This window comes from Pteropus medius, unplaced genomic scaffold, assembly GCF_902729225.1.
Source record: "Pteropus medius unplaced genomic scaffold, Ma_sr-lr_union100, whole genome shotgun sequence".
In the NCBI taxonomy this organism is placed as follows: Eukaryota; Metazoa; Chordata; class Mammalia; order Chiroptera; family Pteropodidae; genus Pteropus; species Pteropus medius.
In genome coordinates, this window is record NW_024352787.1 from 9683204 (window position 1) to 9708463 (window position 25260).

General features: G+C 36.9%; 1 long non-coding RNA gene across 1 annotated transcript; it reads left to right on the top strand.

The window, feature by feature from the left end:
* Positions 1-179: 179 nt before the first annotated feature.
* LOC120591638 (uncharacterized) lies at positions 180-24278 on the top strand. The gene is made up of 4 exons (XR_005649937.1): positions 180-903; positions 7896-7904; positions 23914-23919; positions 24268-24278. It is a non-coding gene; the product is annotated as an uncharacterized LOC120591638 (long non-coding RNA).
* The last annotated feature ends 982 nt before the right edge of the window (positions 24279-25260 follow it).

Here is a 25260-nt window from a genome sequence, read left to right on the forward strand (position 1 = left end):
CTCACGGGCGCGCCCCCGGCCGCCACCCAGACGCGCGGCCCCGCGCTGCGGCTCCGCCCCAGGAGCTACGCCACGCGGATCCACCCCCGCCCGCCCCTCTGGGCCACGCCCCTAAGCCCGCCCCGGCGGCCCCAGCCTTGCTAGGAGTGGCTGGAAGGCACTTCGGCTGTCGGCTAGGCGATTTGACTCCACTTCCGGGGCGGGCTCGCCGCGAGAAGCTCGTAGGTTTGAGGAGAGCTGGGTGGAGGGAATCCAACTCTGAGCAGGGCAAACTCCAGTCAGTCGGAGTAGGAGTTTAGTTGGAACTCGCGGTCTCGCCACCTGCTAGTGGGAAAAGCATATTCGTAGAGTGCTTCCGCGCCGCCGCCAGCCATGAGCTGGGACTACAAGTTAGGGCCGGCGGGAGCCCAGGAGCGTGGGTGGGAGAGGACTGTTGTGGGAAGAGAGGCATGCTGGGAACTGTAGTGTCATCTCCACGTTCACAGCAGGTATGTCTTGTTACTAATGGCTTGGTGACTGTTGACGGCAATTAGACCTTCACACTTTGAGGAATGGCTACGGCCAAGAGAATGAAACCCTTCTTGAGTGAAAGGACCTTTGCCTTTTGCAAATCCGTCGAAACCCTGGATAGTGGACGCCACTTTTGGGTAGATTGTGAATTAAAAGGAGATAATTGAATCAAGATGTTGGGAGCCAATACATGAAGCAACAAACGCTGAAACTAAGGTCATAGTACCGAAATTACAAAGACAAATAGAGGTGAGAGAGACTGAAGGAACTCACAGAATTCGGTAACTAACTGGCTTAGTGGGCAAGAAGGAAGGTAGAATTAAATATTACTGAAATTAGCAGATTGGGAGAGATCAGAAAGTGTGTCAGAACATAAGACAGTGCATGGTATGGGTAAATGGGGACATTCATACACAGATGGTAAGAGAAATGGGCACAACATATGTTTGGCCATAAATAAAAAAAAAAGTCATGCATGCTTTGGCTGAAATAATGTGTAGATAGTATTAACATCTGTGTACAAACATGTTTATTGCAGCCTTATTTGTAATGGCAAGAGTGGAAACAACATACCTGCGTATCAAAAGGACACTGGTTAAAAAACAAAATCACATGCATGTAATTAAGTTCTATGAAGCTATTTTAAGAAATGAAAAAAAGATCTATGTTGATGTGGAGTAGGCCCCAAGATCTGCTTATTAATGAGAAAAGTGAGGCACACATTACGTTTATGGTATTCTTCCATTTATTTAAAATGGAATGTAGATAAAATGTGGATAAAAAATACTTGAACATACATAGAATTTTCCTGATGGATACTTCAAAACTGTTAGCTGCAGTTGTCTATAGGAGAGCCTTGAGAATCTTTAGCAGAAATGAGGCCGCTTTTACCATGTATGTACATCACTTTTCCAACAAAATTAAATCAATTTAATTAAAAATTTTTTAGACTTTCAATCCAGGTGATAAGAACGGCAATATTTTTCATAGACATTTACAAATAAAGGGAAAAAGAAGCATATCTTATTTGGGAGATTTTTAAAAATGGCACAGGCCAAGTTTCAGAATTCCCACTCACACCATAATTCTGAAGGAACTTGATCATCCTGTTCACAGCCGCGGGTTTGGGCACTTGACCCAAGTTAACCAGTCTCTGTATACTGGCCAGCAACTTATGGTCTGGTGTAGGAACATGATCTGGACCAATCAGTTTTCACTGTTAGGAATCAACTAGGAAACCTAGAGAGAATAAGTCATTAAGCAACAAGGGCAGAACCTGAATAGGATGGGGTAGAGTTAGAGATTTGGCAGGCTGAAGCTTTGTGAGAGAGTATAAAGAATCTGGTCAGTCAAGAAAGGAGTGTTAAGCAGGCATGCAGAGATATGTAGAGATGTCATGATCTAACTCATGTGGCCAGGGGAGAGATGGAGAGAATTCCTGGAACAACTTGACTTCCTCATAACTTTTCAGGACAGATTTAGTTGCCATTTATTCGGTAAATAAATACTGCTTTTCCTGAAATAGAATGGAGCAGTAGTAAAGAGCATGGGCTCTGAAGTGAGATAGTTTCAAAAACTCACTCCATTTCTTACTCAGAGCAAGTCACTTAACCTCTCTAAGCCACAGTTTATCTTAGGAAAGCCACCTAGTGCTGTCTTAACAAAGTGTGTTCAGAATTAGTGTACTGTACATTACACTTGTTTATAGAAAACACAAAATAAGAACTGGTTCAACAAAGAATGAATGATTTCTGGACCTTTTACTTTTTTACCTCTTGTTTCTTCTTTAGGCTCATTCCTTCCTGACTAGCCACCCTTTACTCTGGGTAAATACATGAGGGATGAGAAGAAAGCCAAATACCATTTTCAAAAATCTCTTCTTAGTACTTATGTGAAGGTTTCAGTGGGAGTTTAAAACTAATAATAAGAGGTTTCAGGATTATCTATCTGTTTCATATTTACAGTATTCTTTTCCCCTCTAGCTCAGGTAAAATAATGCTTTATATTTGCATACAAAATTTCACTTTTGGAGTATTTTCACATCTATTCTCTGATAAAATCTACCTTTGTTATAGCTTTCTTGGCATTACAGCTCTCTGTGAGTTCTGTTTTTTGTTTTTTTTTTTTCTTACAACCCTGGGAAGTAATTTGGCATCACTGTACTCATTAATAGATGAAAAACTAAACAAAACATTTGAGTGAACATGACTAACTCACTTGTTAAAAAAAGAAAACAAAAACAACTATGTTGGTTACATGGCTGGAACCCACAGGTCCTGAGTTTCCAGCTTGTTGCATAAAACCACTGAGTCACAATGCTTTTATGCCTGGTTTAATTTAAATGAAACTACAGATGAGGATTCAAACCATTTTGAGATTCTGCCAAAGCAGCACTCTTGAATTTAACTTGTCATTTCATTCTACATCCCTCAGTGCTCTCTGTACTCCCTGACTAAAAATCTCATAGCTGAGAAGTTATGGGAGAGTGAATAAGAAAGAAGGGAGGGAAATTCTTTAGTTTATTCCTGATATCCCTACTCCCTCATTCCTAGACCTAGTCACAGCAAAAGAGCTGTTGACCATTTTTTAATCTGTGAGTTTGTTGTTGAAATATGTAATCCCATGGATAGAGAACTGGGTAAATAAAGGAGCATAACTTTTTAGTCTAGGGTAGCATAAGATTTTTAGAAGAAAGGCATAAAAAAATGGAGAGAAGTTTGGAAAAGATGAAATTTCTTTAATACTTAATATGTTTGTGAGCAAATATTTCAGAGCTTTTTCCAATAGTACTCCCTGTTCATTTTCATAACTCTAAAGTAGGTAGTCCAGGTATTATCTTTATTTATGCTTTAGAATACTAGTGAGGATAATAATGCCTAAGCTTAGTAAAATTATTTGCCAAAGGTCATATAGGCGGCCGAACTGGAACCAAAACCCAAGAGGCTCTCCACTCAATGGAAACTTCAGAGTGTTACACAATAAAGGCTAAATATTGTAGTGTAATAATAAATGCTAACTGCAGGGGAATGTAGTAATTAAATCCACCCTATTCTCTAAATTCTGCATCTCATATTTCTTATGTTGCTTCATTTAACAAAGAAAAAAATTAATATTTTATAAATAACTTCAAAGTCAAGTATTACCTGAGCATCTAATTAGTGATCCTTCAACGTGTTGACATTTAGTTTCGTATTCAGGAATGGATCATTAACAAGGGCGATGAAATATGATTATACCATGTAATTCATCCAGTGTATTGATTGGGTGGGCTCGGGCCAAACTGTCAGCATGAAGCTCCAGAACAAAACAGGCAGAAAATTTTCATTCAGTGACTGCTAATATTTTATATTAAAAATAAATTGTAGATAAAGACAAATACTGTATGATTTCATTTATATGTGAATGTTTAAAAAAACAAACCAAAACTTAGGTGGAGGAGGCAGAGTTGGTGGAAGGTGGTCAAAAGCTACAAACTTCCAGTTATAAGATAAATAAGTACCAGGGATGTGATGTACGACATGATGACTGTAACACTGCTGTATGACATATAGGAAAATTGTTAAGAGAATAAATCCTGAGTTCTCACCACAAGGAGAAAAAAATTTTTTATTGTGTCTCTTTGAGATGATGGGTGTTATTAGCTAAACCTGGGGCAGTAATCATTTCACAATGTATATAAATCAAACCATCATGCTGTACGCCTTAAACGTATACAGTGATGTGTCAAGTATTTCTCAGTAAAACTGGAGAAAAAGTTAAATTGTGATTCTACTTATATGAGATATCTAAAGTAGTCAAATTCATAGAAACATAAAATGGTGGTTACCAGCAGCTGGGAGTAGAGGGAAAAGGGCAGTTTAATGCAGTAAGGGTTTGTGGCCTATTAGATATCAGGCTGCACAGCAGGAGGTGAGCAGCAGGTGAGCAAGGGAAGCTTCATCTGCATTTGCAGCCGCTCCACCCCCCACCCCCACACCCCTCTGCCGCCCTCAGCACTAGCCTCACTGCCTCAGCTCCACTTCAGATCATCAGGCATTAGATTCTCATAGGAGCACTGGAAAAGTTCAGGAGATCCATTTCGCAACACTGTGAATATATTTAACATTGCTGAACTGCACACTTAAAAGTGGTTAAGAAGGTAAATTTTATGTGCGATTCTTACATAATATGTAAATTTTATACATGAATTCTATTGCTCGGGATGAGTAGAAAGTACTGGATAATGGTGATGTGAATGGACTTTGTCACAGAGCTGTATACTGAAAAATGGTTAACATGGTAAATTTTATGTTAGGTATATTTTCCACAGTTAAAAATATTGTATTAAAAGTACCAATGTACTTTAGACTTTTTATCACATTCACTATTCTGTAAAATTTGCATTTCATGTTTCTGCATAGGCTACTATAAAGCCAAAATTTCTTTGAGCCTCTCAGTCATTCAGCCTAGAGTCAAACATAAATAATTGGTGCTGTTAGAGAGATTCAAGTCTAAACTAAAATCTATAGAGGAAATTTCATTTCCAAGACTCATCATCATGTTATGCAAAAATCTTTTAATGCCCATTGAATTCCACGAGGAATCTTACACGCATATTATGTTTCATTCAGTAAACTCATTAGATGATTGCCTTGCCTGGTTGGTGACTATCATATTTCAAAATGCCCATTTTGTAGTCATATTCAAGTTCACCCTGTAATTGAAAATTTGTTTAAAGGCATTTAATAGCTAGTTACTCATTTTTCTCAGCTTTCAACTAATAAGCATTCGGGGTTTTAAAATTATTTTTAAATTTCCTTTTAATGTGCTCTACCAGTTACTTTTTAAAAGTAAACTTAAAATATTTTAAACTTTAAGGTATATCCTTTTTCAAAGAAATAAGCTTCGTAATTTATCAGGACAATTATTATCTACCTTCTTATCAGTTTTTAAGTAGTTCCATTGTTTCAAAATTCTTGTGAAATATTTGCTTATATCTTTCTTTAATAGGAACTTGTCTTTTAGATATCTTTCATTTCCTTTTCCTAATTGTATGTTTGATATTTAATGTTTCTTCAGTAGATTTCAATTTGCTCTCTTCTCCAGTTATTCCTGACTGACTTTTCTGTTACATGTTACATAAAGACTATTTTAAGTATATTCTTAATATGTCACAAATCCAGTATCATGTGTCATAGAGATGGTACTATGCAGTGGTTTTATTTCTGAAGAGCAATTAGTGAGACAATAGTAATTGTGCAGTGCTACTAACAATTAAACTTTTTACTTTTGGCTTTGTGTGTGAGGGGAGAAGATATTTACGATTTTCACTACAGCCCTCAAAGCTGCCCAGGCAGCCCTTTTATTCATTCTTGGTCAATTCCCATAGCTTCCCGCTTCCTCATTCTTAGACAAAACAGGAGTTACCAAATATCAACTCAGTTGCTCCCCTTGTTCCAAGTGAAATTTGGAAATCACAAATTTACTCCTGTATGTATTTTATTTCTGTTAAGTATTAGGATTCTTAATTCTTTCTGAGGCTAACCTCTCCCCTGTTGATCCTCTCTATTCTCTTTTATTTCTTCCTAGTCTTGCTGTACAAATATCTCCTTTTCTTTATCATCAGTCCTTACCTTACAAAATGTTCAAGACTCCCACAAGCTACTACAGAGATCCATCTATTGCAACCAATGACAATCTGACTACTTGCACATTTCTCCTAAAAAGACCTTCTACTTGCCAGATCTAATGACCTCCTAGTTTACATCCTACTCTACTTTTCTGTGGCATTTGACCTTTTTCAATGAACACCCTTCCTTCTTGAAATTCACCTCTTTCCTAGTTTTAGTTTTAAATTGAAGTGAAATTGACATGGTATAAAATTAACCATTTTAAAGTGAACAATTCAGTGGCATTTAATACATTGAAAATGTTGTGCAACTACCACCCTATCTAGTTCTAAACATTTTTGTGGACCCAAAAGGAAGCCCATACCCATTAAGCAGTCTCTCCCTACTCTTCCATCCCCGCAACCCTTTGCAACCACCAATCTGTGTTCTGTCTCTCCGGATTTACCGATTCTGAATATTTCATATAAATGGAATCATACAAGATGTGACCTCTTATATCTGGCCTCTTTTATTTAGAGTAATTTTTTTTGTTTGTTTATTTCGAATCTTGATATTTCACCATATTTGCCTGAGATTTTATTTAACCGACAAAACATTAAAGATAAAGTGAAATGCCTTTTTAGTCTTTCCCCTCCCTCCATCCGCAGAAATAACTATTATCTTAGATTTAGAATTTTTCTTGTGCTAGTGTTCAGTGTTATGTTGAGTGGTATTTTGCCTTTTAAAAAAATTATGGTAAAAAACATGTAACATAAAATTTATCATCTTAACTATTTTAAATGCACAGTTTGGTAGTGTTAAGTATATTTATATTTTTGTGAAACGAATGTCCAGAACTTTTTCATCTTGCAAAATTGAAAATCTGTACCCATGAAACAACAGCTGCCTTTTTTCTCCTTCCCCTCAGCTCCTGGTAACCACCATTCTACTTTCTGTTTCTATGCATTTGATAAATTTAGATAGCGAATATAAGTAGAATCATACAGTATTTGTCTAATTGTTACTGGCTTATTCCACTTAACATAATATCCTCAAGGTTCATCCACATGGTAGCATGTGACAGGATTGTCCTTCCTTTTTATGGCTGAATAATAATCTCATTCTTTGTATATACTGCATTTTGTTTATCCATTTATCCGTGGACATTTGGGCTATTTCCACCTTTTGGCTGTTGTGAATAGTGCTGTTATGAATATGCATGTACATGTATTTGGAGCAATTATTGCTAGATCATATGGAAATTCTATGTTTAACTTTTTGAAGAACCACCAAACTGTTTTCCATAGAAGCTGCACCATTTTATATTCTCACCAGCATTGTACAAGAGTCCCCAGTTCTCCATACCCTTGCCAGCACTTGCTATTTTCCTTAAAGAAAATTTTTTTGGCATTTTTAGCTATCCTAGTTGGGGTTAAGTGGTACCTCATTGTGGTTTTCATTTGCATTTTCCAAGTGACTAATGATGTTGAGCATCTTTTCAAATGCTTCTTGGCCATTTGTATGTCTTTGGAGAAATGTCTATTCCATTCCTTTGCCCATTTTTTAGTTGGATTCTTTGTCTTTTTGTTGTTGAGTTGTTAGAGTTCTTTATCTATTCTGGATACTAGACACCTATCAGATATATGGTTTGCTGATATTTTTTCCCATTCTCTAAGTTCTCTCCTTCCTTGGTTTAAAATACTACACCTGCTGTTTTTCTCCTCTCTCTTTTCAAATAGTAAATTTTTTCAATAGGATAATTTTCAGCAGCCAGTATCTCATTAGGCACTGTTTTAGGTACTGGCAGTAAAAATACAAATATTATTTATTCTCTGACACCTTTTTACTTTTTTCACTGTCTTTTTTCTTTTGAGGTGTTTAAAACGTATTTATTAAATTAAAAATAAAAATAATAAATCCATTACATGTTGACATACTTTTAAAAATGATTCTATTTTCCAAAACAAAAAAAAATTAGTGAAGAGTGGCATTGTTATTTCTTTTTCAAAACAAACAAATTTAGTAAAAAAGAGTGACATTTGATATATAGTTAAAATTTATTTATTTTAATTAGTTTCAAGTATATAGTACATTGGTTAGACATCTATATAGTTCCTAAAATGATCCCCCCAATTTATTCCTCCCTCCCCTGACACTCCACCTAGCCAACGTATTAATGCTAATTGCTTTCCTTATGCCATGTTTCCCATCCCCATGACCATCCATCAGCTGCTAATTTGTACTTCTTTAACCGTTCACCCCATTATCCCAGTCCCCCAAATCTTCCTCCCCTCTGTCCATCACCAATTTGTCCACTATATTTGTGAGTCTGTTTTTGATTAGTTTGTTCTTTTTATTCCTTAGATTCCGCATATAAGTGAAATCATATAGTGTTTATTTTTCTCTTTCTGACTTAAATACCGTCTAGGTCCATCAAAGCAGTATCTTTTTCCATCTCCTTCCTTTTAGTCTGTGTGTGTCTTTTAATCTGAAGTGAGTCTCTTACAGACAACATGTAGGGGTCTTGTTTTCCTTTCCATTCGTCCACTCTATCTTTTAGCTGGAGCACTTAATTCTTTTCCATTTGAGGTACTTATTGATAGGAATGTAGTTGTTACCATTCTTTATTCCTGTTTTTGATACCTGTTTTTTCTTCTTAAAGAAGTCCCTCCAACATTTTCTGTAATGCTGGCTTGGTGCTGATGAATTTCTTTAGCTTACTTTTGTCTAGGAAGCTCTTTATCTGTCCTTCAACTCTAAATGATAGCTTTGCTGGATAAATTATTCTTGGTTGTAGATCCTAGGTCTTCATCTTGTCAAATATTTTTTTGCCAAGCCCTTCCGTCCTGCATAGTTTTGAGAAATCAGCTGCCAGTCTTATAAATGTTCCTTTATAAGTAACTATCTTTTTCTCTTGCTGCTTTTTAAGATTCTTTCTTTGTATTTAACCTTTGGCATTTTAATGATGATGTGTCTTGGTGTGGGCCTCTCTGGATCCCTGGTTTTTGGAATCTTCTGAGCTTCCTGGGGCTTTATGTCCATTTCCTTCACCAGGTTAGGGAAGTTTTCCATCATTATTTCTTGAAATAGCTGTTCAATATTTTGATTTTATTCAGTTAACGCCGATCAGACGGATATTTGGACCCTTAATAGTGTCCCATATTCTCCTTAAGTTATTTTTATAGTCTTGGCATCTCATCTCTTACCATTGTGATTGAATGTCCTTGGCTTTCCTGTCCTTTAGGTAAGTCATTTGATCCTTTTCTTTATTCACTTTGTTTATTCCTTTGTTTATTCCATTTAACATACTTCTCATCTCAGATAATGTGTTCTTCATTTCAGACTCGTTCCTTTTTATAATTTCCATTTCAATTTTTATGTTTTTTATCTCTTTGTTGATGTTCTCACTGAGTTTATCTACACTTCCCAAAAGTTCATTGAGCATCTTTATAACCAATGTTTTGAACTCTGCATCTGTTAGATTGCTTGACTCCATTATATCTGGATCTCTGTTCTGCTCTCTCATAAGGTTTCTGCTTCTTTGTCTTCCCATTTTGACTGCCTTTCTGTGTCTGTTTTTATGTACTACGCAAAGCTCCTAAGTCTCCTGGTCTTATTAGTGTGGCTTTGTGAAGTAGGTGTCCAGTGGCATAGTCCTGAGAGGGGTTCAGCTGCAGGCCAAATTTATCCCAAGCCTGTGCCCCTCTGGGGCCACCTGTTAAGATTCAGCAAGCAATCCACAGATGCTGTGCTTATAGTTACCTCAAAAGGCTACACCAGAAACTGAGGCCACCTGCCTTCAATGTGAGTCTAGGCACTGCTCAGCAAGGAGCACCTGACTCGCCGAGGATATACCTGGATGTGGCCTGGGTGGTGCCGCAAGTTGGGGGACGTGGGGTTTCAGGGAATCCTCTGGGAGGAGCAACCTTTGTTATCCAGTTTGATGACGTCATGGCTATGGCGGCGCTGTGCCCGGCACACTAGAAAGTGGGGAGGGCTCAACAGGGAACAATGGATACCGCCGGCACTTCTGTATTGAGCAAATCTCACCTCAGCCCTCACTCCAACGTCTCCCTGTAAGTCTTTGGTGCCCTCTGTGCGCAGCCGAATCGGCACTGCCGCTCAGAGCTAGCAGGTCCGTCACCGTGAAAATCTGCTCGCAAACACGGCCTCTTTAAGAGGCTTCTGTCGCTGTCGCAGCCTCTATCTCACTCAGCCACTGGAGACCAGGCAGCCCCATGTCCTTATCCCATTCTACCTTCTGCCATTGCAGGGTAATTTCTTGGATTTCTCCCTAATTGTATGGCTTGTTCATCTAGATCCCAGGTGATTTTTCCTTGCTGCTGCTCCTTGTTTCCATTACAACTTTGATTTGGTTGCCAGAGGGATGAACAGAGTCTCTAGCATCTATGCCATTTTTCAACCGCCTTTTTTTTTTTTAATGCTTTAATATGATCATTTTTTTGGAGTTATGTTGCCTTTTCTGTGGAGGCTTCCTACTCCTTTTTTGTCCCAGGGCCCCATCTGTACATTAGTCCTCTGGGAAGATTCTGTGATTTTACCATGCAGAATCACACTCCTTCTTTACTCCTATAGCACTTCATACATTTAACACTATATAGCCCTCACATTAGTTTAGAATTTTGTTTATATGTCTAGGATGTGATCTTTCATGTAGAAATCTTATCCTCATAGCTAATAAATCCCATGCTCCTAGTAAAACCCCTGCACATAGCAGCTATTGAACAAATATTGAATGAATTACCAGGCCTTGAATTTTTAAAAACTTTTTATTATGGAAAATTTTAAATTTATACAAAAGTAAAGAGAATAATGAAATGAATTATCATTACTCATAAATCAGCTTTGACAATTATCAACATAAGGCCAATCTTGTTTCATCTAAATCCCTTATACTCCCTCTCCCCACTTGATTATTTTGAAGCAAACCTCAGAAATTATTTCATTCATAAATACTTTTCTGACATTTTTAAGGGAAAGATTTGAACATTAAATAGAAAACTTTAGAGTTCTTGGGGTCAACTAACCAGAACCCTCTAACTGTCTTCCAATTTTAAGAGAACAAGAGAAATCATAAGTTATCTGTTACCTCAGAGCTTAAAATTTTCATTTTAGTGGGTTCTAGTCTTAAAACAAATCCAGCATAACCACCTAAATTTCTGCATTTACAAAAACTCTCCGACAACAAACTGATGTTTCTTATACTGAGATTAAGGTCTTGCAAGATCTAAATTACCAAAGAAATAGCCAGGAATTATACTTTTTTTGTGGTAAAGTTTTTTAAAAACACATTTTTATTGAATCTCATTTCTCTAGAAAATAATGCTTCATTATTTTTAACTATAAAATGACACAGATAAAACCCCAAAGTGTTTTTTAATTGCTTTCAATAATATAGTGTTATACGAGTATTGTTAAGAATATTGGAAACTACTACTCTTTACTTCTTTTAATCTAATAAACATGTTTTGAGCTCTTTCTGTTTTTTACATGTCCTTTGGGGGCTGCGTTTCAAACTTAAAAAGGTCTTTTCTGATACATCTGATGATTACCACTTTGCTACCCTTGGCCAAGCCACTATTGTCTCACTTGCATTTTATGATAGCCTTCTAACTGGTCTCCCTGCATCGACCCCTGCCCGCCTCTGCCCCAGAGGTCAGAACAATCCTTTTGAAACATGTCAGATCATATCAATCGTCTGCTCAAAACCCTCTAAGGCTTCCCACCCCCAAAATTCCCACTATAAAGAATTGTCTCTCATCCTGCATGATTTTTTTAAAATATCAATTTTGAGATTTAATTTATGTAAAATAAAATGCATCATTTTAAGAGTACAGTTTGATGAGTTTTGACAAATGCATACACCCATGTAATCACTGCAACAATCGAGATATAAACGTTCTCATCACCACAAAAAGTCACCTTGTATGTCTTCTGCATGACTTTTGAATGTTTTGGACATTCTTGAAGGTGAAAAATGATCTGAGACTAGAACCTAACTCCATTTATATATAAATACAAAATATTTTTTACATGGTTTTAATGTACACTCGATTTTTCAGAAATGCAACTATCATGTAAATTGAGGGAAGGTAGTACTCTGTTCAGAATTTTACCAGAGGTTTGCCATTTTGGAAAATCATGTAAGAGACAATAGTAACATCATCATTTGTGTCATTTGAGTTTCCAGGATAACACTCCTCTATCAGTTGTATTTGTAGTTGTCTCATTTATAGTGATTCTGCATAAAAGTACCATATTTCTTTGTCTTTTATAGTGTTAGTATCTGAACATTTACATATCAAAATAGGTATTATAAATTACTTTAATTTATATTACAAGTTTAGCATTATATTGGTTCTTTTGATATTTAGTTGTACAGATAGGTTGTATTATCTGCGTGTTTAATTTTAGGATAGTAAGGGAAGAGCACAAAATGTAATAAAAGGAAGCATTAGGCCTTTTAGAGAAGCACTGCCCTACATATTCTGATCCTGCCTCTTTCCTTCCATGGATTACCTTTCTGATCAGATCTACTCTTTATTATTTATTCTCCACCCCGCTCCCTGCTCTAGCCACTTTGGCCACTGGCTTCCCTGTTGTTCTATGAAAGCTCCAGATGTATGCCCACTTCTGGACCTCTGTCTGCATTAGCTGTTTGTTTCCTGTGCTGGAATGCTCTTCTACCAAGTATCTACATAATTCATTCCTCTCTTCCTTCAGCTCTTTGCTGAAATGCCACCTTCTCAGTGAGGCTTTCCCTGACCACCCTGTTTAAAATTGTACCTCTGTCCTGCAGCACTCCTCATGTCTCTTCCCTGCTTTACTTCTCTTATAGAACTTCCTATTCTCTGTACAGACTTTATATTTTACTCGTTTTTTTTGTTGTTGTTGTTTTCTGTTGACCTGCCCTCTCCCGTCTCCCCACCCTTTACCACACTAAAACATAAATTCATGAGGTCAGCCGCAAAATGTGGATTGGTGCTGGTGAAAAAAATTGTCCAGTTATCCAGCAACGTGACATTTCTTTTGATAAGCTACATAGTCAGTCTTGAGCTCCCTTCTTATCTTTCAGCCTGGTATAGTGTACTGGTTTCCCCATTGCTTAGTCTTCTTTATAAAGGAAGTATCATCCCTAGAGTTTAGGGTAGTGCTTAGCACATAGTAGGTACTCAGTAAATATTTGGCAAGCAAATGAATGTCTTTAGAACTCCGAGAGGTGTTTTTGTGTGACTTTATATGAAAGTTTGAAGATTTGAATTCTTTTACTTTTATATTAATATGGTTTCCTAGAGAGTAATACAAAGCGTATTACCTGGAGAAGTGCCATTTATACTTTCTTATGCTGTAAAAGGTGGTTGATTCATGACTGCTTCTTTAAAGGTCCTATTTTATTCATTTCCTCATTAAGAGGATTTACAGCTGTAACCTAGTGTTATTTATAAGCCATACCCATAAGACACACTGATATATGTCCTACATATGAGATAGTTAACTTGAGTCATAAGTTACATATCAATCATTTGCCCCCATGTGTCACAGGCAATATATGGTGACTTTCTTTAGCATAAATCCGGGAAAACATTATTCTTACAAATAATAACTCATTGATTTGATTCCCCACTTCAGAAGTTGAGTTAATTTGCTTGAAATAAGCCGAAATTTATAACCTTTGCATAATCCCTGAATAAACGCAAATCACTTGTATAAAGAGGATTGTAAGCAGATGATCAGCCTATTTAAGAGAACATCCTACATGGAAGTAATCATTCATTTATTCAGTCAGCCAATATTTAGTAAGCAGCTATATGCACCAAGCAGGGGTCTGGAAATATAAGGACAAATAAAGCAGAGTCCCAGCCTTTAAGGAACTTAACATCTATACAAGCAAGTAAACAGGTACAAAAAAATGTCATAGTTGCCAAGTTAGCAGTCTCAGGGGAGACAGAAAGGGATAGAGGTGGTAGTGCAATGGTCATACCTATCTGTGGAATTGGGAATGGGCAGAAAAGCCTTCAAAAAGAAGGTAACACTTGAACTGAATCTCATAAGAATGTGGATTATATTGGGCTGAATGGGTAAAATGAGGATATTCTAGGCCTAAAGAGTAGCATGATCCAGAGGTTCAAAATAATCCACCTGGGTAGCAGAACTGTTTGGCAGGATTAGAGCACAGACTACTCCTGTGGGAGTGAAGTGGGGTAAGGCTGGAGTGGTTGTGGGGAGTCAGGGCATGGCTGGCTTGGTACCATGGACTAAAGGAATTTGAACTTTATCCTATAGTGTAGGCAGTGGAGAGTCAGTGCAGTCCTTTAGGCAGGGTAATAACATCCATTTACTTCATTGGTGTGTCAGCAATGGATTAGACAGGTGGAGCTAGAGATGGCTAAACTGTTATGGTAGTGAATGAACAATGGTTGATACCTTGAAGTAAGAATATTGCAGTTGAGATGAAGAAGAAGATATAAACTGGAGAAATGCTAGAATCTATGGGACTTACCAATTAATTGTAGTGTAGGTATGCACAGAGGAAGGCATTGGGTCTCAACTGTGGTTACAGATTAGAATCATCTGAGGGACTTTTAAAAATACTGATGTCCACGCCCCACTCCAGATCAGTTAGATCAGAAGCTGTGTAGGTGGAGGTTTTAAGAAAACCTCCATTGAGTCTATGGTTGATTTCCAAGGTCGAGAAATTACCTCACGAAACTGGAGTAACCTTAAACTGAATGGGAAAAATGATACAAAAGTAGAGTTATTCCCATATTTATAATAATGATAATTGCTATTATTATTATTCACAAACTTAAATGTGCAAGAAATTATATATTTCTTTACTTTCTATAATAGCTTAAAATTTATTTTATGTATCCAATCCCACCAGGCTGAAAGAAAAATTTAAGAGCAATCCTTTGAGCTTCCCCTCCTCCCCACAGTTATACTAGGTTCTGGTATCTTACACATTGCCAAGTTGTCAGGTATTGGTATCTTTTTGAGGTAATCAGGCAATACTGCTTGCTGCTGAGACAGTTACTACCCCAGTTGTCGTGTGTGGTAATCAGCTTCCAAGATAGCACTTCTGATTCTCATGCCCTTGTGTAGCCTCTTCCCACATCATACCAGGGTTGTCTGTGTGACAAATAGAATCCTGGGGAAATAATAGTGTGTGACTTCTGAGACTGGGTCAAAAAAAAAAACCCAAAAACACATTACCACCTCTTGAATGTCTCATTCTGGGTGAAGCCAGCAACTATGCTGAGAGGTCCACACGGTCAGGAGGTGAGGCCTTCTGCCAATAGCCAGCACCAACTTGCCAGCCCTGGGAGTAAGCCACCTTAGAAGTGGATTCTCTAACCCCAGTCAAGCCTTCCGATGACTGCAGCCATGGCTGCTGATATTTTGACTACAACCTCATGAGAGACCTTGAACCAGAATGGTCAAGCTAAGCTGTTCCCGAATTCTTTACCCACAGAAACTATGTGAGATAATAAATGTTTGCTGTTGTTTTAACCCACTAAGTTTTGGAGTGGCAATATGTTATACAACAATAATTAATAAAGTATGGCTCATTCAGGTCTAAACATTGTTTTTGTTTGTTTGTTTGTTTGTTTGTTTGTTTGTTTTGCTGACATGACACCTTAGGAGCATAGGAATTCTGCTGTTTCATGAGGCATTGGAGTATAAAAATTATTGTGCAGTTGTGTATGGTCCTTTTTTCCCCAACACACCATGTAATTTTTCCTTCACTGGGGTCATACCTTCCTAGTCTCTCTGCTTAGGAAGCAAAGCCTAAGTTCTCTCTTTTCCTAGAAACATAGACTTATTTGCAGAACTGTCATCCTTCATCCCCACCCTGAGGGTATTCTGTTTCTGTCTTAGAGAAGTCCTTCTCCACCTTTATGGCCATAATATTTTGTACTTCAATTTTTTTCACCTTCTCCAGGACTTTTAGAAATAAAAGTTAGAAAACTTGCAAGCTTTTCTTCTTTCTACTATGTCATAATCCCTTCCCTGAGATAGTGAACACATAACTTTCTCCTTGAATTTTGGGTGGTGGATAAGGAAAAAGGAAAATGGAGGAAAGAAAAATTATACGTAAATATCTCAAAATGCTATCCTACTACAATTATTAGTATGTGTTGAGTGTTTATGCCAGACACTGCTGAATCCTCTCAATATTATCTCACTGACTCCTTACAATAATCTATGAATTAAGTACTGTTATGTTTATTGTACACAAAAGGAATCCAACTTTAGAGAGAGATTAATTTGCCTGAGGTCTGAAAGCTGGTAGATGGCAAGTCTGGGACTCTACCAAGTATCTATCTCATTGAGAAACCTAGACTTTTGACCATTACCAGTTTCTTTCCATGTGGTTGGGGAGGGGAGAAGGTGGATCTAAGGATGCTCTCCTTTGGCTCCATTTGTTTACATGAGTATGCCAATCATAGCTAAGATTTATCAGTTCATTAAAGCATTTCTTATGGTAACTTCTACTTGCCAACACTTTGCAGGCAGGCCTACCTACTCTTTGCATCTGAAAATGTGAAACTACAGTTCTAAAATACTAAATCAGACATTAGTTAAGCAGGCCATACATCCAGCAAATGTATTTCAAGTGTCTGTGCTGTAGATACTATGTGTGATGCTGGGGATGCCAAGATAAATATTCACCATGAGCTATGTTTGTGTTTGGATGGTACAGACAAAAAATAATTATAGCAGTGAGATAAGCTCTGTAAATAGTATATGAACTACATGTTCTGGAATGCAGAATAGAAATACTAAGTTTAGTTAGAACGGAAAAATTCCTAGAGGTAACATTTCAGCCTTCAAGGATGAGTAGGAATTCACCAGTAGGATGTTCTGGACAAGAAAGTAACATGGGCAAGGTGCTTGACAATTTTGGAGAGCTCCACAAAATTGAAAATAATTGAAGAGTAGATGGGTGCTTGTAGGGACCAGATAACGAAAAGTTTTGTTATACCATGCTAGCAAGTAAAACGGATTAAAATTCTTACCCCACATGTGGAATCTTGCCCACAGATATGCTATGTTTTTCATAGTTTTTAAAATTTGAATGCCTTTAAGCAAACATCCTTCAGTTTCTTGTCTTCTCAGGCCACCTCTCTGTGTTACATTTGACCCGGTTAATAACATATTTAGGATTCCTATCTACCACTGTAGATGTTTGAGTTTACTTCTTTTGCTACAGCAATTGGGAGTCACTGAAGAATATTCTAAAGCAGAGATAGCATTTGCTCTTTTAAAAAAAGATCATTCTGGCTTATTGTGGAGGGTAAATGAGGCCACATGGGAAGGGGTGACAAGCAATACAAGATTAAGAGACTTACTGGATGAGGAAACTGAAGGAGGGAGAAGAGTCATGATTCCCAGGATCCCACTGGGTAAGTGGTAGTGCCATTCACCCAAAATGAAGAAAATGAAAGGTTTTACTCTATCTGTTTATATAAAGTCATACAATTCCTTGGGAGGGATTGTGGAATGCTTGCTGGAGTTCACTTAGAGGCTGTCAGGAATATGTAGATGAAGTTCACCTGGAGGTTTATAACTATGTAACAAATCAGGATACATGTAGGACATGGAATAAGAGTTTTTTCTTATCCTGCTGGTAAAAATGAGACATAATATTTAAAATGGAAACTGTTCTGGAAAATCTGGGGCATATGGTCTCTGGATATAAAAATTACTTTGTTGCATCTAGGCTCCCTTTAATCAAAGTTCTTTCTGAATGAAAATACTACAGTAGAATGTACATGTTTAAATGAACTTGTCTCAGGTACAGCTAATCAATCTATAAGTATTTACTTATTCTCATCTTAAATAATAATTTAAAACTCCTTACCATACTTTCACCAGAGTTATCAATGGGATGTCCCATCAGTTGACTTGTTTCCTTTCTTCTTCCCCTGCTCACATTTACCAGAGGCATTAATGGGAAATACAATGTCTAAGTGATAAGACGCCAGGAGAGACATGGGTAATCTTCCAATTGGATACTTAGATACTGAATAATCATAAATCCACAAAAATCTGTTTTGCAATCTACGAAGTATCTAGCATACTCAAAATGCAAAGAAGGAAAAAACACATTGTCTCTCTGTTACTCCATACAACTATTGTAAAACCTGATTTTACACTAGAAATCATTATGTCACAAACTTTCTCAAAATTTTAGAAACACAATTAACTTACAAGAAATATTGAGTGAGATACTGCATAGAATGCAAAGATGTATAAAACATGATTCCTTCCAAGAGTTTAATACTTAATAGAGGAAATAATACACATTCATGAAAAAGATAATAACATAAGCTACTATAGGATGTGAAACAAGTAGTTCTAATAATAAGTACACACTTGTACAAAGAGTATGACAAATATACAGATGATAAGTAAGTAAGATATTTTTTCAATCAAAAGGGCCAAAACAGTATTTGTTTATAAAATGGCCTTAGGCTATTTACAATGAATACATAATACTCTGAAATGTTTTAATACTAGTCAGTACAATAATATGCTCATGATATTCAGAATAATGATAGTGAAATTCTCATTTTTTAAGAAATCAAATATTATATTACCTAATTCTAAATTTAAAGGTAATTCATAAGAAAGTTAAACATTGCTCACATTAAAGTCTTTTATAAATTATGGAGAATATATATTTAAAGATACAAAGTGAATAAGTGTTTTTAGCATTATAGCTTTTATAGTAACTTGTATTTTTTTCAAAAGTGATACATATACATGCAAAAAATAAGCAAAAATAATTAGTTTTCATATTATAAAATAACCTGTACTCTAGGTTATTTGAGCCAATATTCCTGCTAACAATAACTAACAATGCTAGATAAAAAAATAATTTAGGGTGGCTCCATGGTGTAGTGGTTAGCATGTCTGCTTTACACGCAGAAGGTGCTGGGTTCATGCACCAAGTGGAGCCATGGACCATACCCCAGGTGCGCCAGTCCCCGCGCCCCCCAGTGCACTGGGGGTGCCAGGCCCTGGTGCACGCCTCGAGCATGTGGGAGGAGATGCCCCGCCTTCAGAGATCCAGTTCTTATGGGGAAATGGCAACATCCATAGGTCAAGTGTGGAAGTTGCGGGGTGGATTAAAGAGGAGAAAAAAATAGTGTAAAAGCATTGAAGATACAAGAAAACTGAAATCCAGAGAGGTTAGTGAGCACAGAAGCCATTTGCTAAAAAATATGCTGATCCCTAGCAAATTTCAGCTTCATTTTGATCAAGAGCACAGAAAGCTAGGCACTTGGCTCACTCAAGAAGGAATTTAGTAGGCATTATGGACTCACACAGTAAGTTGAAACTCCAAAAGAATACACCTTTATGGTGAAGATAAACTAGACATAAGCCAGTGCACAGTACATCAGCTTGGGAGACTCAGGTTGTAGTATTTCAATTTAGAACAATACAGGTTTATAATATTCTTCTATTTGTACAAAATTAATTAGTTCTGGCACTTAAATCAGTTCTCTGACCTGTCAATCTACCCAACTTAGGGAATTGAAAATAACCTTAAGCACACTGAAAAAACTAACGGTTAGATCCCTGCATCAGTTAGGAATCAGTTCAACTGTGAGTCAAAGACCTCACATAACAATGGCTTAAAAGTAGTTTTGTTTCTCTCTCGTACAAAAGTCTGAATTCAAGGTAGTCCAGGACCGTTTTACCTTCCATTCCCAAGATCACCTGATGTTCCAACTAGACCACTCTAGCCATAACATTTCAGTCTGTCTGAAGGAGGAAAAGAAGAATCAGGGTGAAAGAGTACATGCCAACTATCTTTTAAGGGTTTCAGTGCTATCTTTACTTACCTATAGGAAAGAAACAAACAGACCCTGACATCAACATCAGACAAAGCCTTAAAACCAAGACTACATAATTCTGCTAAACACAGATAAAAATATGAACATTGGCCAAACTGCAAAATGACCAAATGTCCCACTACTCTCCCTAATCTGAGTGACTACTGCTTTATTACCAATTACAGCTTTAGTAATGTTTCATTCTTCCTAATAATATTTTGAAATAGTTAATCATAGAATTACCCCTGCTTCCTGACAAGCATCCAATCCAGAGTAAAACCCTGCTTCCTTCAACCCTCCCTGAAATTGCCCAACATAAGCCAAATCCTATAGTAAAGCCTTTCTAACATTTTCTTACTGAGACCCATGGTTTTCCAGGGTGCGCATTCTCTCTCCTAGCAATGAGCAACAAACCCAACTTGTTCAACCACTGGCTTATTCCTGTGGTCTCTGGATGAAGGACATGGATACCTATTATTAGCAATAAATTAGTTATAGGACTACACTCAGCTGGTGAGAGTTGCTGAGAAATATAGTCTTGTCTTTAGATCGCCATGTGCTCAGTGAAAATTAGGGTATCTATAGTCATAGAAAGAAGGGAGAATAGATAACCATCTCTTCTACAATCTCCAAACTTGAGAAAGCCTAACCATCTCTTCTACAATCTCCAAACTTAAGAAAGCCTAGAGGTTGTTTTTTAATGTCACTATTTCAAATAAATGTGTACTAAAAAACAAGAAGATGATTTCAAAAAATAAACCATATACTTAACTGACAGAGTCAAAGAAGCCAAGTTGTACACTCCGTCTCTCAAAAAAATATTTATGGGCATTGCAAATGCAGATGTGTGTGGACTAAGACCACCTAGAGACCCCCTGCCTTAACTAAAGGGAGCAGTGGCCATTTCTCAACTCTAGCAGATATTGCCATGCGGGGACACCTGTACACTTGCAAAACTTCTGTATTTGAAATCTCACAATTTTTCAATGTTGGCTTACATTTTTAAAATATAATGTGGGCCAAACAAAATATTTCTGTGGGCTAAATCAGTCTTAGTTTGTGACTGCTTATCTGGAGGAATGGATTGATTTCATATCCTTCAGATAATCTCCCATGAACATGCTTCTCTCAGCACGTATACTTGTTCTAGTTGTTTTCTAGGTCAGAGGTATGATTGACTTACTCTTGAAAGAACAGAGTTGCTTAAATGACATGGATTCCTGCATAGAATGCCAAAAAGGAAGAGAAGATTATTTATTTATTTCTAATTTTCATAAAATGATGAAATGATCAGCAGAATATTAATTTTAGAGCTGGCTTTCTTCTACGGTATACTTGGAACTGACCCAAAAGAGGCTTAGCTCATTGCACAGATGCCAAAAATGACCCAGTGGCAGCACCTAGAGGCTTCCTCCTCATTTTTATTCTTGCATCTGTACTTCTCACCACTGATATTAATGCTTGTTCTCTTAATCATATGTAGCCAATTTGTAGTTCATAGCTGAGGGTGACTGGAAAAAGGTTTGACTCCTAATTTTATTAGACCCTAAGAGTACTGTTAAAATGTCTGAATATAAATGTTTGGGTTTCCCAGTTCTTATGCAGTGGATTCCACAGCTAAGCCTTTCTGATGCATGCATATCGCTCCAGACTTCGGAGGCAAAGTCGAAGAGAATGTTTTAATATAGTGATCTTCATCAGGATCTTCTCAAGGACAAGTACAAAATTTACATAGCTCCTGGACTGCCAAAGTTCATATTTCAAGATGACCTCAAATTTTAAGCTAATCAAAGTCAAAGGGGATAAAAACTTCAAAGCCTACACCTCAAATATGTCAGACTTATTTCCTTTTGGACTATAAATCCAGGGAATGATTGAGATTTTTTTTTTAACTTCGGTATAAATCCATATGATTTACAGTATTAATTAGAGGAAGTCATGTTTGGAGTGTATGACATTGTATTGATAGTGCACATATTTCTATTTGGAGCCATTTGACATGTTAGGAGATAACCATATATACTGCCACTATAGTATGTTAGGAGATTACATCTAAACAAACACATTCCTAGCATTTGCCTCTGATGATAGAGTGTTGTTTATCAAGAGTCAAATCTAAGCTTTAATATTTATACCCAGATATAAATTACAATAATTGCTAAATTAAGTGAAAAAATAAGTTTGACAATGTATAATTATCTGTATTCTTTCTAAAAAGACGTGAAGTAGTTTATTATGAAATACAGAAGCATTTTAAAAAACACACAGGAGAAAAAAAAAGCCAATTTACGAATAAGGTAGTGGGAGTGGAAGGTGTAGGTGAATAATTAATCTGAAAACTTAAGGAAGACTAGATGCTAAAAATGAGTAGAAAACTTAGCTCTGGACTTCTTGGTAAAAAGGAAAATATAAAATATATATACATAGTTCTTGCTAACTACTAAAACGAAACATACTAATTGATCAGAAGCAACAAATATTACCTAGCATTGAATTCAAAGAATAATTTATCACACACATCTTGTTATGAAGAACAGTGAATAAATGAAGTGTCATCAAATTGCAATTTTATGAAAGATGCCAAAATATTTTTCATATGGTCATTTCAACATAGCTTTAGGCATACATCTAAGAACATAATGTTAAATAGATTTTTATGGAAACTGAAGACAGATCAATTTTGTAATTTTGGAGCGATGGTAATATGCACAAGGATAGATTCAATAATTGCTATGCCTCTTAGAGTGTCCATTTAGTAAACAATAAAAAAATATTGAACACAACATGTTTTTAAGACTCATAAACCTTTTAAGACTTTTTGTTTTCATTAATTTAGCAGGTATTTTACTGATGTCATAACGTATATGCTTGTTTTGCATGTGCCCTAGAATGTTCATGAATACCTCATCTTTAGATGGTCCTTAAATATTTATATGTTATGTATCTATTTACTTGGTTCTAAGGAAAAATTATACTTACCATCGGTTCACTCTCTGAGATATATATGTATTGAATTCAACTACTGTTTCAATTACTGTTTTCATGAAGTCTATAGATAGTCAATTTTTACCTGTAAGCTGAGTAGAACATTTTAAATTATTAAAATAATAATGGGCAAGGGATTGAAAATATCCAGAAAAAGTTCCAGATCCTGATAAACATATGTCTGGGTATTTGATCTAACCATTTGTATTTTTGATAAAAGCAGTGTTTCTCGTCAAGTTAATATGCATTTATTCGACATTGGGAACACAGCTAATATATATGCCAGATAATTTCGATTATAATGAATAACAAAAGATGAAAGATAAAATGTTGTAATGCAAATACTGTAATTCAAATTTACCATTAACATTTAAAAAATTCTCTTCAAAAGCATGTGTCAAACTCCAAAGCATAAACTTAACAATTTTCTCAGCTTCTGTCCTCTATTTTCATGGGAAATTGTGTGTGACATTAGTTTGAAATGAGTGAGGAGCCTCTCCAAAGACAGCAGAAAGTATGAGATTATCTTCATTGAGGGTCTCCTATGAGAGACATTGTAAGGCATTATGATAAGCAATTCATATAGGTATTATATATTTCCAAGTCCTGTCCATAGCATCTCGTACATGAGAGAACAGACGTGGGTTAAATAACTTGACCAACAAAGTGCACCAAGTGAGGATTGTAATGATGGCAATAATGTGAGGAGGTGAGATTCCTTTGAAAACATGGCAGGGTGAGAGACGTCTTCAGATCTCTTCCCTTGAAACAACAATAAGCTGAACATCTAAAACTCAACAAAAAACACTCAAACTGCACACCAGCACATCTGAGCGTGGGATCTGCGCATAAGAGCTAACACAGGTCAGAACCCTGGGTGTTGGGCCCTGGACTGGAACAAATAAAGAAGCTGCCTCTCGCAGCCGCTGAAGCTCCTTGCAGGAAGAGGGGGAAAGGTGAAGACAGCTGTCCTAATCAGCCCTGCCTGGAAGTGCCGGGACTTTTCCACGCAGCCAGCAGCAGGGCTCAGTCATCAGGGCAGAAATCAGAGAAGTGGGACGAGACCGCAGAGAAACAACAGTTGATTTCTATCAGCCCCAGCTGCAAAACAGGCAGAGCCACAGCCCCCAACTACCAACCCAGAGGGCCCTGCCCCCCATACTCTCCAAGACCGACCACCACGGATCCCCGGGGGAATCTGAGCTAACGCTACCGAAACTGTTGCTAACACTGACAGGGACTGAAACTGAGAGTAGCACGTGTGATTAAATATCTACAAGAAAATAAAAAAGACATTTAGGCTTTATATAAAGCAGGGATCCAAGAGGCTTAGATGCCACCTACTGGAAACCAACAGAAAAGTGCCTTCAAGAAAAATATTCACGGGTCTAATATGAGTAGAACATTTTAAATTATTAAAATAATAATGGGCAAGGGATTGAAAATATCCAGAAAAAGTTCCAGATCCTGATAGACATATGTCTGGGTATTTGATCTAACCATTTGTATTTGCAGCAGGCTAAAGAGTGACCTTTATATAATAAATCTACTTTCTGGAAAAACAGCAGAATACACTTCTGTTAAGGCCCAGGCAGAGAAGTAGTCCAGTAGACACCATGAAACAACCAAGTGACAAGGCATCTCAGAAAGAAAGAGAAAAATCTCCAGAAAATAAGCTTACAGACATAGAAATATGCATCTTAAATGACAGAGAATTCAGGATGGTACTTCTGAAAAAACTCAGTGAGATCCAAAACAACTCAAATCAGCAATTTCAGGAATTGAAAAAACAACTAGATGAGCAGGGGAAGAAGACTGAAACCCTCAAAAGGAGCCAAATAGAACTTCTGGAGATGAAGAGCACACTGCAAGAGCTGAAAAATGAAATAGCAAGCTTGGGAAATAGAGTCGACCAAATGGAGAAAAGGATCAGTGATATCAAAGACAGAAATCTAGAAATAAATCAGAAGGAAGAAGAGAGAAACCGAAGAATGAAAAATAATGAAAGGGAAATCAAGAACTAGCTGATACCGTCAGGAGAGGAAACATAAGAATAATGGGCATTACCAAAGGTGAGGAAAACGAGCAGGGACTAGAAAGCATTTTCAGACAAATAGTGGATGAGAATTTCCCAAATATAAGGAATGAGCTGGAGCTTAGAATTTAAGAAGTCAACAGAACACTCAATTATCTCAACCCAAAAAGACCTTCACCAAGACACATTGTATTAAAGTTATCAAAAATCAACAACAAAAATAGAATTCTAAGAGTAGCCAAGGAGAAGAAAACAGTAACTTATAAAGGTAAAC